The sequence below is a fragment of the Sardina pilchardus genome, chromosome 11 (genome assembly GCF_963854185.1).
Source record: "Sardina pilchardus chromosome 11, fSarPil1.1, whole genome shotgun sequence".
NCBI lineage: Eukaryota > Metazoa > Chordata > Actinopteri > Clupeiformes > Clupeidae > Sardina > Sardina pilchardus.
In genome coordinates, this window is record NC_085004.1 from 5,546,034 (window position 1) to 5,564,365 (window position 18,332).

Sequence of the window (18,332 nt, forward strand, 5' to 3'; positions counted from 1 at the left end):
TGGTTTTCAAGAAATCAACATTTGCTAAGTCATACAAAAAGAAACCACGGAGAGTGATTATCATGATGAAAAGCGACGGCTATGAAATACTATTAAGTGTGCCATACTGTTATGGGCTTTGTTACTTTAGCCAATTAACCAAATGTAATGCTGACCTAGAAAAGCTCAAAAAATATTACAAGCCATTTATTTTGTGAAATTGCTACATTTGGAAATTGATGTCACTGGGTCCTCCTGTCACATCATAAAACAACATAAATTAAATGTGCATAAACTTCTCTCACACACACAGGAGAAAAGGAGCTTCGACAGTCTCCATTTAGCTGAATCTCATGTTTATTTACATGGAAAAACACAAACAGAATCAAAGTCCAAGTCAATGCTGTCTTCACACTGGAGGTGATTAATGGACTCAAAGTGGCAGCTATTGATCAAGTCAAACTGGGGTATATTCATCCACAGAGAAGCTAAACGAATGCTTGTCAGTCACGCAGCATTAGCTGATCAATCCTGCCTCAAGAAATCATCGATCGTGATTCGTGGCATATATCTTTCACAAGTTTCAGACACAATTAGATTTTTGTCATCATTATTATGTTATATCTATCTACTATATCTACTTTATGTACAGTATATATTGCAGGCCTCGTGGTGACAACCTGGCTATTCAAATTTGCTGTGATATTTTAGGACCCAATATGAACAGGTGTGAATATCAAACTAGTTTGGCCAATTATTCCGCTCAAATCCCAGATCATTTAACTTATTTACTAAAATTCTCTCATTATGGGCACCATTAACCTTGAACAGCTACCACCAACTTTGGTCAGTCATGACAGATTCTCCAAGAAGAAAAATAGACCTTTGAGGGTCTGATTATTAAAACAACACAGGCCCTTGGGGATGATTAACTTTCTTTTTTTCTATATTTTTCACTAATAAATACATGCTTTAAAATGGCAGGCAGGTGTATCTTTTAGAAAACACACAATTATAATGAAATCTGCATCTACAAAATGCAATATGGTACATCATGATGGTATGTTTGTTCACTGTATAAAGACACACTTACACATGCTGACTGAAATGGACACCTTATCTAAACAAGCAACTACACACTTCAGTTTTGTCTTAATGAATGAATGCGCAATTTCATTTCTCAGCAGTGGCACATTATGAGGAAATTTAGAAGCTAGAAGGTGAAGTGCTGATCACATCTTACTTGACCTCAGAGCTGCTAATATTCATGTGCTAATTGTGTCAGACAAGTCATTGGCCAATTGAAATCAACTTGCAATGCAATGTTGTTGCTTCATGACTTTGAACAGTTGCATCCTTTAGATACTGTATCTCTAATGGGTATATAAGTAAAAATCAACCCCCATGTTCTATAGATCTAATCAAGTAATAACAAGACACATTCCAAATCTGCCATAACGACTATGTGAAAACACTTAGTTGCTGGTTTGAACTTATTGACCCAGAGATTTTCTTTAAAAAAAAAAAAAAAACGTCACCTGGCTGAAGATTCTCACACCATGCTCTGGGTAAACTGGAATGCAGTCTAATCCTAAAAAAAGGATTTATGCAGGGAGACAAAAAAAAAACATGTAAATGAACTGAGAAAGACGCTGAGGCTCACAGCCAAGCTGGCTAAGCTCTCATCTGGAAATAGGGTGGAGAAGTGCTTCACAGGAGGATATATGAGGGGGGCGTGGAGGGTCAGAACTGAGCCAAGGTATACAGCACTCAATTCACCGCTGAACACCTCCTATGCTAGTTAAATGAGACTGATTCTGTGCAGGACTGGGGCGCTGGACTCCAACCAACCCCTGCTAAGCGCATGCACCTATCAGTATGGCCAAGGGGAAGGTTGCGTCCATCCCCTCCAAGCTCACTGAGAAAAGCTGCTAGAGAGAGCAGCCAAAAGGGCCGTATGTTGAAGGAGTGCACGGCACAGCTGGCCAGCATGGTGGCACAGCTTTGCCAGCCAAGCCTTGAATGATTTCCAACTCAAACATGTCAGAGTAAATGATTTGAAATCCAGCATCATACTGTGGTCTCAAAGGGCTGTATTTGGTCACCCATCTGCTTCCTCATACACACAAATGAAATCAGCAGCAACAGCAGTGAACTGTCATGTTTCACAAGCAGTCTGTGAACACCTTGACCTTCTGGTCATGCTTCCAGAAGAGCTTCCTGGAACTGAACATCAGTAAGGCCAAAGAGCTGTGTAGTAGGGGAGCTTGGCACCTGACATCCCACACCCTTTCTGTATATATGAAGCATTCACGCAGTAACCTGAGTGGAGGCTAAAGTGCTTAATGCTTACATGTTTTTAACACAACATATATAAAATAAAATCCTTAATGGGTAGGTGTTAAAACAATAGGCAGGTGATCAGAATGGCAAGCTACGACTTAGGCTGCGTTCAGACTGCCAGCCAAAATCCGATTTTTAGCCCATTCAGATTTGTATCGAATGTCACTTTTGAAGTCTGAACAGTGACAGGTCACATGAAATCCGAATTTTGCGAAACGGTTGCAAACCACATCCAGGAGGTAGTTTCATATCGCATTCGTATCGGATATGGACAGATGCGTCTCAGTCTGAACAGCTCCCAACACTCAGATCGGATTTGACTGTCCGTGACGTGACTTTACGTGCGTGACCGCCCACCTATTTCGAGTTGTGGAGCAACGTTACAGCTATGTCTTTTGACCATGTTATATTAAACGTGACTTAACACTCGATGCTAAATAGAGCATTATAGCCTACAGTCTCTGCTCTGTTTCTATGGAAGTTGCTAGAATACACATTGTTCTATTAGGCTAAATGCCTATTTAATAAATAATTAAATAGCCTTCCAACAGTTTGAAGCGAAGCTTGCCACTGATTAGTTTTGGTTTCTGTCGCGCAAATGCACACACGTATGCATGCATTCAATGAACACTACTAGTTGTATCGTTCTATGTTTAATCACACCAAATTAGCAAGTATTTCCTCCTGATGGCAGAAATGTTTGTTTTCGTTGCTACAGCAACCTGTCAGATCTGTTACTAAGTGACCCAGTCTGAACAGAGCCATATCCGATTTGGACTCTTGCTAAAGGCAGTGTGAACAGTCAGCCTTAAAAATCGGACATGAGAAGGAATCAGATTTGAATCAGATTCGTCTGCAGTCTGAACGCGGCCATATTGCACTGGCAGGGAGGAGATTAGTGTTTGAGTAAAAACATGGTTATGGCCCTGGGGATGAAGTCTGAGACTACTAGTGATGGAATTGATGCACCTGTAGTGCCTTCCAGAATGTGAGTGTACTTTACTCCAAAATTAGTGCATTATTTACCAAAATTGACCAAAGCTAGAGCACAATTAGGTGAAACAAGACATTAATTAGTAAAAGACGCACTGGATTTACTAAAACTAGATGTACCGCATAGTGGCACAAAATATGACCGCCGCTCAGTTCTACACACTCTCCACACAACTAAGGCTTAGTTCACACTGGCAGTCGAAATCGTATGTCTTGCATATCCGATCAGAACCTGATCTTTCTGACTGACTGTTCTCATTGCATATTGCAAGTGATCACATCCGATCACATCCGATAAATTACACACACCTAGATTCATTAGGTAGAATTATTGTACACAACCAAGTCGTCATGGATGAAAGTGGATTTATTTTTTATATTTTCCAACTTACTATGCGTAGCCGTGGCGCAAATACTTCGTCACCCTTAACGTTACAGCTTTCCGTGTTTCACCATAAAAGGATGAATTGAGTCTGACATTGTTTTTTGTTTTGCTGGTAGCCCTGGCGCACGCGCTGAATCAATCAATCAATCAATCAATCACTTCCGTCACTCAGAATTACATTGTATTTGTTTGTCGCAGTGCAAATGACAAAAGGGGCACTTTGAAATCCTATTCAAGTGGTTTGACTGTTCAGATTGAGTCATATCCGATAGTAAGTGATATTGAAACCACCTCCGTATGTGGTGCGAATCAGCATTGGAAAAATCGCATTTCATGCGGTTTGTGCCGTTCAGACTACCCAAAATTCAATCTAGATACAATCCAGATAAGCAAAAAATCAGATTTCGCCTGCCAGTGTGAACTAAGCCTTAATGACACTTGTCAACTTGCAAAATGAGTGTGTACCTGTGTGAGTTTGCTTTTGTGTATTAGAGTGTGTGTGTGTGTGTTTGAGTGCGTACACATGTGTGTGTGTGTGTGTGTGTGCGTGGGTGTATGTGTGTGTGTCTACATGTGTAATGTGATATGTGTGTGTCTGTGCATGTGTGTGTGTATGTGTACATGTGTACTGTACGTATGTGCGTGTGTGTGTGTGTGTGTGTGTGTGTGCCTGTGTCTGTGTGTGACTGACAGTCAGGCGCGTAGGAACGTAGTTAGCATTGGGGGGGGACAAGAATGTAAAAGTCACACAGAGATAAAAACCTATTGCTTAAGTTTTAATGGCCGTCTGTAAGATGCCGCTTTGAAAATATGCATTTCAGTCTTTTTCTTTGATAACCTATTTTTGGAACTGGGAAAAACATCTGTACATATTCAGAACACATTTCTTCTCTGAAAACGCATACAGCTATGTCTGTAGGACAACCTAAACTGACTCCCCCAATGCTTCCCCGCAGCACATTTTATTTGTAAAGGTTGCCAAGAATCACCTTTTTACATGGTTGCATAAACGTTGCTTAAATGAAAATATGTTTCTTCTTCTTGACTTTTCATATGCCATCTACAGCTGACAGCGCATCTACGCGCGTTTTGGGCACAAATGAATGGTTTTGTCCTTAGTTTAAATGGAGGCGCGGGGAGAGCGCGCTGTGGCTATTGTTACCTGTTTGCAGCCAGCTCAACAAAGTTACGTGGTTAGAAGATTCCTGTATGCTGCATTGCCGTGACCCTTTCCTTGTGGATTTTTCTCATTGGAATACAGCTAACGAACGCGAAAGCCGAGATTGCGTTGCACATCAGTGTTGGAATGACTACTCAACAAACTGTGAGATAAACATTGTTTTTCGTGTCTGGGAGATCTCGTTGTCGTTTTGGACTGTCAGATTCTTATGCTTATTGTTTGGACTTATGGACACTGAACTTTTGGGGGGTGTTTGTTTGTGCTTTATGTATAGCGATACAATAGTGCCAAAAAACACTCGCTCGATAAATATACATTCCAGCGTATTTTATTATTTCGCACTCGTAAATATTAACTGCGAGTGCAGATTATCTCCGCGCGCGTGCACGCAGTCAGAGGAAACTTCTCTCCAAGCGAGGAAAAAACTTCTCCGAGCGAGGAGAAATCTGACCAGCGGGCCAAACTGTCACAGCAACCCCTGCATGTATTAAAGCCAGGGCGCATTTATGGAGAGCCGGTCCACTCGCTATCAACTCCATTGTACCTGCATTGTACCTGCAGTTCCCGTTGCAGTTCCACTAGGGGCGATCACGAGCAAGTGATCAAACAATGGGAGTCTATGGGGCTAGACGGCTAAATTGGTCTGTTTCACCTAATTGTCATTAAAAAATCGAAGATTGGAGTTTAGTTTCTGCAAGCTCAATATGGGTTATAGGTCGAAAGTTGAATGAACAATTACTTATGGCCCTTTGGTTTCTCACAGACTTGGTCGTTGTTGCCCATAACACACTAGCACCCTGCTAATGAATGACGTCATTGACACGTTTGAAAGGCTTTGTAGAGCAATTAAGGGACTTAAAAAATCTAATACTCAGCCATGTGTATTTTCCTTGACCCCCCTTTCACATGCGATATTCCGATTACTACACAAATCCATAGAAATATCCAGAGAAAAGTGGATTTTAGGAGAAACTCCCTTCAACTCTTCATTCTCCACTTGCTCGTGATCGCCCTCTAGTTGCAGTACCATGCGGAAGTATTCAGCGAGTGGTCGTTCTCCCCTTATTAGACATTCTCTGTTAAAACCAAACGTAGTACATGGATCCGGGATCCATTCGGGGGGATTCCCAAGAAATATATTGACCTTTGACCTCTGGGGTGCGAAACTGCCAAACAGGAAGTGAGCTCATATCTCAGCAACCTTTGCATCAGAGACGGTTTATAAAGCGAGACAACTCATATGAGGGTCAATTCCGGTTACCCTGTGACGTAGTGCCACTCCCATTTAGGAGGCAAACGGGAGAAATAAACCTTATCTCGGATTATGACCATTCCCTTAGCCCTACATTCAGCAATGCAAGTAACAAACCCATATTCTACAAGGCACACGTCTTTCTAACATTCCCACATTGAAATCGTATTTTCCAGCGTGATAAATACATAGAAAAGTAACTTTGTTCACGACCTGTCCCTCCTGACCTGACCTCTCTCCGCTAATTGCGGAGGCCACCTATTATCAACAGCACACTGCTTCTGCTGCTTCTACACTGGTCTAAACCGATTACTCGTCACTGATCACGCCCAGATAGGAGGCGGAAGTGGGCACCATTTCATTCCATTGAAAACCCCCTTTATGGTTCATCTTCCTAACTATACGATCTTTGTTTGCATCTATCAAAACCAAACTTGGTACTCAGGATCCCATCGTGGGGACGCCCAAGACATTTTGTGACCTTTGACCTCTAGATTGTGAACCCGCCAAACAGGAAGTGAAATAAAATCTCAGCAACCTTCGCATGTATCAAAACCAAACTTAGTAGACTCAGGATCTCATCGGGGGTACGGCCAAGACATTTGGTGACATCTAGCGTCGTTGCAAAGATCAAAAATGTATTTTCACTTGTAACTTTTGACGCGTTAGACAAAAATTCTGCTCTGAAGGCTTACGGCCATAACTCTGCTTGCAGTAGTGAGTTGCCGTGGTTACTCCGGCCTAACTGCTTGGCCCCCTCAATGCTGCTTGCAGCTATATTTTCAGTTGTATTTGCTAATATATCATTGTGTTAGTGTGTGTAGTCTGCCTTGGGTTTTGTCCCATGTGCTGATGTGTGTGCGTACCCTTAGTGTGTGTTGCAGGTGTGGATGATACTATCTCGTGTTGCCTTCTATCATCGTGGGGGCGAGGGGGCCATGATTGCCATCCCAACAGATGGCCGCACTAATTTATACAAATCTCTGTAATAGGGCTACCATTGTCTTAGCAAACTTATGTCTGCTAATAGTAACATCTATGCAGATAAAAAAAGTGTTGCTCCAGCCGAGAATTCTTAATGGACATTACATGTTTAAAAGTCATGATTCATATAATCCCCAAAAGCACAAAAACAAGACACTAAAAGCACAAAAAGTGACATCCAGAGGATGCTATAGCAACATAATGGATATCACCAGAAGGTCCTCATCACGGTTGAAACTCGGCAAAGCACAATTACAAATGAAATGCAGAAGTCAGAAGTGCCGTTCACCCTGATACAAGTTGATGAACCTTTTATGACAAAAAAAAACATCTAGTCTAGGGGATCACTCAGCTATTGGGATGTCAGAATCTGTGCATGACTCACTCTGCAAATGACCTAATGTTACAAATGTCCAAACGACCTAATGTTGTCACTTCAGAATGTTGAAAGAGAATATTTCTCAGTTATGGCCTTGTATAAGATAAAAAAATATCCCCCTCATCAGGTGATTGGAGACAGGTTCAGATCAATGACATCATTGGAGATGGACCTCCCATTAGTTAACATCTGGTGTTCTCCTTTAGACAACTGATGTTATATACATAAACAAACGAGATTACATCCCACAATAACGATAACGGCTGATTGTGCAGTCACACGTTTGCAACTCTATGGGAAAAACAATAAAGGGAGCAGTAGCATAAGCACCTGGTGAATTTAAAAATGGTGTAAACACCTGCCATTATCACTGATGCTACCAATCCGGTGGTCTGTAACCACTAGGGGTGTCCATCATCAGAGACTTTCAAAAGAGATTCTGTGGTGCTGCCAAGTTTACACCCCCCCCCCCCCCCCCCCTCCTTCGCTCAGCAACTCAGTGTAATTAGTTCTTTGTGAGTAACAGGCCACTTAGAGCGATAAAGGAGGCTGAAGTATTAGAGCCAGAGGGCAAACAGTAGTCGTGCAGAGGCCATATCATTAAGAAGTACAAGCATTTCTGATAATGCATACATAAAGAAAGATCTTGAAAAGATGGAAGGAAATTAAAATGGCCTCCCACCTTATTTGAAAGCCATGGTCTTCACATACAAACACAAACAGTCTCTCACAAACACATACTGTAAGACGGCCAGACACACACACATACTGTAAGACAGCCAGACACACACACACACACACACACACACACACACACACACACACACACACACACACACACACACACACACACACACACACACACACACACACACACACATACTGTAAGACAGCCAGACACACAGACACACACAGACACACACAGACACACACACAGACACACAGACCTCTTACGGATCCTGTAACTATGTGTGATCAGGGATGCTTGTTGTTGTGATGTCAGCACAATCTTTTAGTGCAGGCCCCTTGGCAGACACACAGGGCCCATAGCCTAGGCCCTAGACTATAAACATGTGGTAATTGTTCAACCAGGTAAATACTGTATATATACTGTAAGGGTTTCCATATGTAATTTGTAGTGGTGTTGTAACCGATACAATATGATAATAGATAATAGGTATACAAAATCATAGATGGTCTATCTATCTATCTATCTATCTATTGCATCAGTCAGGAGCCATAGCCAATGAAAAGTACATGATAAGACTATTAGGGTGTCACAATTGTTTTGATATTGATAGTAAGTTAAGAATTTCTTTTACTGTCTTGATTTGATTTGGGAGCCCCACCACACCCGTGGAGATCAAAAACATTACAAGGCATACACTTCCCCCAACACACTCAGTGAAAAGGTGCCCTTCATATCATATGCTTGTATTTTACATTTTTGTAAGTTCACATTTTTCATTACATTTTCTGCATAATTAGCTAAAATACAAAGTAAGTTGACTATATCATATTGATTTTTATTTTGATTCCCATTTTACACAATTGTAATATTACACACACTGTATCTAATTTGGTGCCTGCCACTTTAAAATAATGTGAAATTAACTAGGCTTGAGTCATGGTATTCGGCTTGTCTAAAATACGTATAATGCATAGGAATATGTGGAAGCAATACTTATGTTTTCTATGTTATTCTATATAGTTCTAATACATGTTCAAAAACCAAACAAATGGAAGAACACAATATTCAAGCAGTAGATATGTGGGGTACTATTACATACAGACTGAAGTTGGAGACCAAGTAGAAATGTGCTGCAATTTAAAAACTGGATTACTCCGGAATGGCTTATTGTACAAACAAATGCTTCATATTCTTGTATTTGGTAAGGTCTGCCGTTTATTTTTATATGGTTTGCCATGTGTTGAGCGAAGAGCTTGTGAGATATACTGCCAAGGGCAATGGTTGTGGAGATGGAATGTAAATATGATTACATTTCATGTAAATTCAGGTTGATTTTCTCGCAAAACATTTATTACAGCAACTAGTATTTAATGTCATCGGAACGCTAAGACTGTGCTCTGTCAGATGATATGCATGATGCTTAGAACTTTGAGAGCCATCCAACACTACACCAACCACATCCCTGTGCGTGACATACACAAGGAAAGGAAATTAACTGAAAGTGAAATCATATGACAATCAGGATCACAAGCCTCCTAAAAGTAAACAAAATGCCGATGTGTGGGAGGCTTTATGGAACTAACAACCGCAGACCCTTGAGGAGTAAGGCACCCCATAAACTCTCTGCATTGTGTCGATATTCATGGTGTTTAAGAGCAAAAGTCACAAGAGGGAAAGCAAAACGACAGCAGTGGATGGTTGCTTTTACAATTGCCCTGTCCAGGCACTGAAAATAATAATGACCTTCTGTTGATCCTTCCTTGGGAGCTTTGGTTCAAATTGTGTGGCCTTAAAATGCTGATAGATTAAAATGCCATTACCTAGGGCGAGTAGGGCCTTATTTTTCTGTCACGCAAATATCTCCCTCGAGCTCACATACAAGGTCGAAAGACACCTTTACTGGTGGCAAAGAGGAGGTGCTGATGCAGCCATTATGTATCCTTGGATATAACTGAGAAGCTTTTGCCACAGGTCTTGGTTATAACTGCTGACTACAATAAGGCAAAGAGCACTGGTGTGGAGGGGGGTGTTAAAGTGCCCTTAAAAGTGTCTTATTGGCTGGCTTTTACATGAACATTTAAGCCTATTTTACATGAACAACACCCTATTAGGTGCCTCTTAAAATGTCTTTACTTGGCATTGCCTATGTGTGTCCTTTTCACTGCAAAAAACAGGTGCCACAGAATTCCCTCTGCTCAACCTACATGACAGTGTTCCAAAGTGTCATTTCCAGCACAGAATGCAGCAAAATGCAGCCCTATAAATTGTACTACATGTGAGAAAGAAGTGCCACATAGGCTGGTGCTGCTCCAGTGGATACAATGTGATGCAGTGAAGTAAAGAATGCCCCTATACTTGCATCAATTTAGGGACATTTCCTAATGGATGCCCCAGTGGAAAATATGTGGTGCCCTTACAATAGGAGCTCTTACAATGGGATAAACTTGAGGTTCCGTACAGGTGCCTTTCTGATCGTCAAAAACATCAGGAAGTCCCTTGTTAGATAGCACTGTGATGCTTTGACGTACCCAAGCAAAGAAAAGGAACAAATCCAAGTCAAATTAAATTAAGTGCCCTACAGTCTGCCTTGCCATGTGCCCTAGGGAAGGTTTTCCCAGTGCCATGACGTGGGGATGCCACCAAATACTTTTTCTGTATTTCTGCAAAGCTTAGATCAATTAGGTCAAGGTCAAGGCCAAGGCCAAGGCCAAGGTCAAGGTAATTGTATTGTTCCCAAGGGGCCATTATTTGTGCAGGCTAATATCTAGCTGACATGTCGATGTTCTCATCTGCACTGCCCATGTTTTTATTTTCAATGGGCACTTTTGGCCAGGGTATTCAGCGTTGCAGTAAGGACACAAGCAGTCATGTCACTGCAGACATTGGAAACACCGTGAAGCTTATAAAGAAAGCTGTAAAACATCATAGAGCTGGATCAGAACATTACAGTAAGCAGCATAGAAGAGGCTCTGTGGTTTTATCAATACAAAAAAAAAATCTTGTCTTGAATAGCCCTGAAGAAAAGAAAGGTCTGTTTCTGAATTGTAGCAAATAGAAAATAAATCACCGCCATTACCTTAAGAAGAAAGAATGAACCGTCAGCAAAAAAAACACAGAACAAATTCTCCATGGTGAGTATCCTCGGAGAGCAGATTCTCCATGGTGAGTATCCTTTGTGAATCTCTCTCAGTATCTGAGGAACAAGCTCCACTTTTCTCTTTGGCGGCCATTCAAACTCATTTTCTTCTCTCTTGGCACCTGACTGTTTGATCTTGCACACTACGAGCTATTGGAACTGACTGTACAGTAAACATTGTGTCACCCGCATCCTCATATATTATTCTGTCTTTGGGGTAACTTGGCCATAAGCCAGATGTGGAAAAAATGAGGTGATGGCAATTTCACCAGAGCACCAGTGAAACAACAGAGTGTGCATATTGCCTAATGCCTACTGCCTTCTCCCTGGTAACCTCTTCAGATCCCACAACTATTCTGGTGCATTCATCTCATTGCATCTGTATGAACCAATCAGAGCGAGTCATGTCAAACATGTTTTAAGTTTAAAGCAAAGTGGAACTGATATGTGATTAAATGTACACTGCTCAAAAAAATAAAGGGAACATTGGTTCATAGGAGTATAGCATCAAGTCAGTCACACTTATGGGACCTTGATCTGGCCAGTGTATGTAACAGAGGTGGTTGTGAATCAGGTTCACCTGCTTTGATGTCAACGAAATGTACTACAGGTGCACTAGAGGGCCAACCCTGAGACAACCCCCAACACAGGAATGATTTTACAGGTGGTGGCAACTGGTCATTTTTTCCATCTTCCTCCTTCTTGACTGATTTTTCACTAGTTATGTATTTGGATAGGGTCAGTGTTACTACTGGTAGCATAAGCCAGTATCTGGAGCCTACAGAGGTTGCACAGGGTAGTCCAACTCCTCCAGAATGGCACACCAATACTATCCATTGCCAAAAAGATTACAGTAGCCGTTAACTGACTGAACCCCGGCTCATCCGCGGCTAGGTTTAACCGGCCATTCGCCGGCTAGGTCAGTGAGGACAAGAGGCGCGATATTCCAAAGCCGCCTCGGTGTAGGCGTAAACATGTAAAAACTGGGTGTGAAGTTGAACAGTGACGTACAACAACATAGGCGTTGAAGTCTCGTGACACTACTGTCATTCTCAAAACAACGGTGCAGCTCTCTGTCAAGTTCGCTGCTCCTCCGTTTGATATTTCTAGATCTTCTGACTAAGTTCACTCTACTTATCCAAACTAACGACATCACCACTGTCACTAGATATAAAGCAAACATTGATTTTCGCGGTGCTATTCACTGACCGTAAAAAAGTGTCATTATAGTAGCCTATGCAGTATGCACCTGTTATAGACAGTCTGGTGCACTGTTTGTGGATAGCTAGACTTGCTAGCTCGATGTGACACAATATCAACTCTCCACTCATTCCGCTAAGACTATGCATTATAGCCTACCTTTCACTGCCTTCACGTCTGCCAGGTTCCAAACGGTCTTCCTGACAGCAGTTACAATCAGTATTTTTGTGATAACAACAAAACAGCTCTGCAAAGTTTAAACCAACGATGCTATCGCGATTAGCGATTAGCCATTTAAAATACAGAGCCTACCCTCATAAGGAGACCTCTCCAATTCAGAAAAATGCATTAAACTAAAATTGGACAACGTTGTTATGTTTCTTAAACCTTAGGGTAGGATATGATATAGCCTACATGCTTTAACGAAATACGTTGTCAATGGTTATTTGAGCAAGCTAGCCAAGGTTTAGCTAATTTATCCTGGCTGTAGCTAAAGCAGGATATGTTTTTCCCAATATGTTACCAAATTAATAAATAAATGCTGAGATGTTTGGCGATTTAATTGCCATTGACATTTGAAAGAACAGTGTGCTAGATGGACCACAAGGACCAGTGTTAATATGTGAACAGTATGATGATGATCTGACAGCTGTGCTCAGCATACAGTCAGCTGTTTGCTGATTTTAAATCTTTCAGCAGTGTGTGCACAACTCTCGTTGTTGACAGCTCCGCCCATGTCTCAGCAAAGCCGCCGCATAGCCGGCTCGCGTCCTCACTGCAGTCGCGCCGGGAATATGTGTACCCTCAGGGGAGGACAATTGGCAGCGTAAATCACCCCGTCGATTAGCCGGCTATCAGTGAGTACAATCGGGACTAGCCAGCTAAAAGCCTGTGCATCGCCGGCTAGCTGTGCAGTCAGTAAACGGCTTGTGTCTCCCACTGCAGTCTCAAGAGCATGGAAGAGATTCCAGGAGACAGGCAGTTGCTCTAGGAGAGCAGGGCAGAGTGGTAGAAGGTCCTAAACCCAGTAGCAGGACCAGTATCAGCTCCTTTTTGTAAGGAGGAACAGTAGGAGCTTTGCTGGAGCCCTACAGAATGACCCCCAGCAGGCCGCTGGTGTGAATGTCTCAGACTGGTGTGAATGTCTCAGGCCACCATTGTCAGAAACAGATTTCTTGAGGGTGACCTGAGGGCCCGATGGCCTCTAGAGGGACCTGTGTTCACAGGTGTTCACAACCACCTCTGTTACATACCTGGCCAGATCCATGTCCCAGGCCAGGCAGGTGGCTGTTATAAACCTATGGTTGTAAACAGACCAGCGGGAGTGTCATCATGGGCCATGGATCCCAAAGGGAAAAAGATGAGAACAGAGGATTTAAGGCAGAATGGACCGAATAATTTGCTTTCATTGCCAATGCGGAAGGATTGCCTGCTTGTTTGCTTTGTAATGAGAAGTTGTCGAACAACAAATTTGGAAAGACATTTTCAGGGAAGGCATGCTACATTTGCAGCCGACTACCCAGTTGGGACTGAGAGAAAAAGTGTGATTGCAGTACTTCTGGACAAATTGTGTTGCAACCCAAGAGATAATAAAGTGTGGAAAACCATTCACGGATGGTGATTACAACGTCAAACTTAAAGCACCAAATATTGTACAGCGGAGTAGTCACATGGTGTGTCATTCTCTCCAGGATGCGCTGCAGGGAAAAACATTTAATCATGAATGCTCATTATGTATTTGAAGCCTACTTAGTGATTTTGATAGTAGGCTATTATATACACTTAGAGCCTGTGATGCCTTCATATAAGGCTTAGGCCTACATAAGGCTTTTATTTTTTTGCGGCTCCAGACGGATTTGTTTTTTTGTTTTTTTTTTGGTCCAATATGAGCATTTTGGGTTGCCGACCCCTGGGCTAAAGTATACCATGGTCATGATTTCCGACACTCGACAACAACAAAAGGTAAGGTTATAATTTCCCAGACTATGTGAACAACCTGCTCTCTCATTAGGGTGCGCACACACAGTCTGGAAATACGTTTGGCTAACACATCACTAAATTTGCACTCCAACAAATCCTTCTTTCAACTGGAAAGACACAAGAGCTAACCGATGTAAGCCTATTGAACAGTACGGAGCACAAAACAAACGAGCGACGTCTTACTCGTGAGTTTAATTAGTGACTTCCTAAACGGTCTAACAGCAAATGTTAACCATAAATTTACACATGGCCTTGCCTAGAAGCAACACCAGAAAGCACAGCTAGCCAAACAAACACAAACCTTATATTTCTCATCTTCCCAAACAACCAAACTAAACAAACTCCAGCAAGTTAACCCACGATGTGTGTCCACAGTAGCCTAAACCAGGAGCTATTGGCCCGAGGAGCTCCTAACCCAACTTACCCTCTCCCTACAGGTCACCGAGCTGGGGGTATTTAAACGCAAACTCGTGAGAGGACGAAAAACAGAGGCGCGGCTTAATGCCACACTCCGAAGCGTCCCTTCAGCAGTTCCCCGTAAAAAATAAGAAAGGCAAAATAACAAGCAAAGTAAAAAACAGTGCTTCGTTGGAAGAGACAAGACTAGCTTGACTCAGCTGAAGCACCTTCTAAAGGAGCTTACTCAGTAATAGGCTGCAAACAGACACACAAAGTAGCTTGCTCACCTTCCTGCCGAATTTCCACAATCAGTCCCGGACGAGAACCCAATTCATGTTACGGCCCAGGCTCGTTTGGACCGAACACATGAAAGGGAGACCAACACCGAATAAACTTATCACAAAATATTTATTATAATCACCAAAAGTATGTCTAGGGGATGAAGGATTAACTGGCTGAGGTGTAGTGAGTGACTGGAAGGCCGGCAAGAATATCGGTGTGTGTGTGTGGAGAATGTTTGAAATGTAGTGAAATGGGAACTATGCAAAAGTCAGAGCGTGTATCAATGCATGTTGTGAGTATGAGTCTATGTGTGTCTGAGTCAAGAGAGAGGGTGAGGGCTCAGGTAGGACGGGCTTTAAACTCTGTTTCCGCCCAGGTGCGGCTTAATTGGCAATCAAGCACCACTCCGTCTCCAACCAGCCAAGGCTCCACGGTAGCGCAGGCTGCTAGAGACAGAGAGGGTCGTAACAATATGACCACCGTATAGCAGAGCGGCGTTCATATAGGTTTAGTCAGATTTTAGCCCCATGGATAGCATGGAACCATTGTTTTTCGTTTTGATCAGTCACCTTTTTTGTAAGTTGGTCTTAAGAAGCCATGTCAACCCATTCTATAACCAGTCACTTCGTGTACTGTATAGTGCCACCTACTCAAAGATGAGAAAGCAAAAATTATGCAGGCATCCACACACACACTCTCTCTCTCTCTCTCTCACACACACACACACACAGATACAAAGACACACACTCACTCACATGCACGTACACATGCATGTACACACACACACACACACACACACACACACAGTAGACAGGCAGGCATAAGCATACACACATGCACCTGCACGCACACACACACAAACGCGTACACGCGTACACGCATGCATGTGTGGCAAAGTGAATGGTGTGCTATATTTTGACACATGTCGACTACGCCATCTGAGGCCCTTCTACCAGGCAACACAGGTTCGGGGTCACAGAAAACCAGAGAAGCGTGTGTCCAAAAATAAACTCTTTTTTTTATTATCATCATTAAAACATCGGGAGTGAGTTCTCTCCAGTGTGGGTTCGCTCAAGTCAGTAGCCTAATACTCTCCAGTGTGGGTTCGCTAACTCTCCAGAGTGAGTTCGCTTAAGTCAGTAGAGGTGACTATTCAGGGAATGAGACACTCGTGAATAAATGGCACTCAATGCACTCACGGCAAACAGTGTTAATTGGCACAATCACTCCACGCATGACACACAGTGTACACAAGATAAAGAATAGCCTCCGTAACCGGACTGAATTCGTAGTCACTCGGATAGCAAACCGTAACACACCTGTCGTCACTCAACTTCGTGGTGGCTAAACACAGCCGATGCAACAAACGGAATGAAACAAACAATACAACACCAAACAAAACAAAACAGCAGCGTTCGTCGGAACTGGAACCAAGATGCCTTGATGTTGCCGCTCCCTGTTATGCCCGAGATCTGCTAAAGAATATACAATTAAACTCACGCAAGTTTACATATTAATTTAAAAACAGTTAACATGACCTACCGCTCAGCTGTGGTCAGTTATAAAGGCCCATGTTCAGCGACTAGCTGGAATCCTAAAACCCCAATGTTAGAGTTAGCCTACTGAATGATACATAACCGTAGCCTACTAAACACAATGCCACAATTACCTACCAAGCAGTCGGTGGACGTAGAGAACTGGCCAGAGGAGAGGCCAATACAGCAGGGAAACGGTGAAGGCTGGAGTCAGGTAAACAACCGTTGTGTAGCTACGACGTCAGCATTCAAAATAAAAGCTAGAACTTTATAGCTGTTCCCACATGCTGATTGGCTCACCTCCAATTGCCCAGAGCCACTCAGAAGGGCACTGCCGAGCTAACTAACGGGGCGTGGACCTAGTCCTGCTACACATGCACAAACACACCCACATGCATGCACACCATTACCCCCCCCCCCCCCCCCCCCACACACACACACACACACGTGAAAACTCACACACAGAGAAGCACACATGCACAAAAGCAAGCACACGCATGCACACAATCATTTACATACATAAAAGTTGCAGCAGGGGATGGAGTAGGAGATGGAAACAAATTGACAAGCTTGATTTATTTTTGTGTAGAGAATGTGCAGGACTGAGCGGTCGTCATATTTTGTACCGCTTTGTGGTACATCTAGTTATTTGTTTTCCATTCCTTTCTTCATCCTTTGTTCTTTGATGTTCAGTAAACAAGACGGTCCAAATAACACTCTAACATCAGTTGGCTCTATTTTGTATCTTGTGCTTTCTAGTGTCTGGTTTTGTCACTACAACAGATTGCCTTGAAGCAGAGGAGAGAGGTTTTATTAGGGCCCGAGCACCGAGGTGCGGCCACTGAAAGTGGCTGCACCGTAGGTGCAAGGCCCTATTGCTTCTGCTCAGATTATTATTATTATTAGGGCCCGAGCACCGAGGTGCGGCCACTGAAAGTGGCTGCACCGTAGGTGCAAGGCCCTATTGCTTCTGCTCAGATTATTAGGGCCCGAGCACCGAGGTGCGGCCACTGAAAGTGGCTGCACCGTAGGTGCAAGGCCCTATTGCTTCTGCTCAGATTATTATTATTATTAGGGCCCGAGCACCGAGGTGCGGCCACTGAAAGTGGCTGCACCGTAGGTGCAAGGCCCTATTGCTTCTGCTCAGATTATTATTATTATTAGGGCCCGAGCACCGAGGTGCGGCCACTGAAAGTGGCTGCACCGTAGGTGCAAGGCCCTATTGTTTCTGCTCAGATTATTAGGGCCCGAGCACCGAGGTGCGGCCGCTGTAGCAGCGGCTGCACCGTAGGTGCAAGGCCCTATTGTTTTTGCTCAGATTATTCTTCTTATTATTCTCTTTTCCTCTTAGCCCGTGCGGCCCTTTTTCACCAACTTGGCATGCTCCAAAACTCTTGTAATTTGGTAGCTACATGTGGAATTATTGTCGCTACTCAGAGACAGAGCTCTGGCCACGGGTGTGGCTCAGGGACTCTATAGCGCCACCTAGAGCGATTTCTGTTGTGTTTGACACATACATGCACGAAAATGAACCAAATTTGGTGGGCATGTGTGTTGTATTAATCCGAACAACTTTTACATTGGAACTATATAGTAAATATTAAAAGAATTTGA

The 18,332-nt window shown here is 43.0% G+C and overlaps 1 long non-coding RNA gene across 1 annotated transcript; it reads right to left on the reverse strand.

Annotated features, from left to right (window-relative positions):
* Window positions 1–16,201: 16,201 nt before the first annotated feature.
* LOC134096101 (uncharacterized) lies at window positions 16,202–16,990 on the reverse strand. Its single transcript, XR_009940695.1, has 3 exons — window positions 16,857–16,990; window positions 16,726–16,777; window positions 16,202–16,655 (listed from the first exon to the last, which is right to left on the reverse strand). It is a non-coding gene; the product is annotated as an uncharacterized LOC134096101 (long non-coding RNA).
* Between the last annotated feature and the right edge of the window lie 1,342 nt (window positions 16,991–18,332).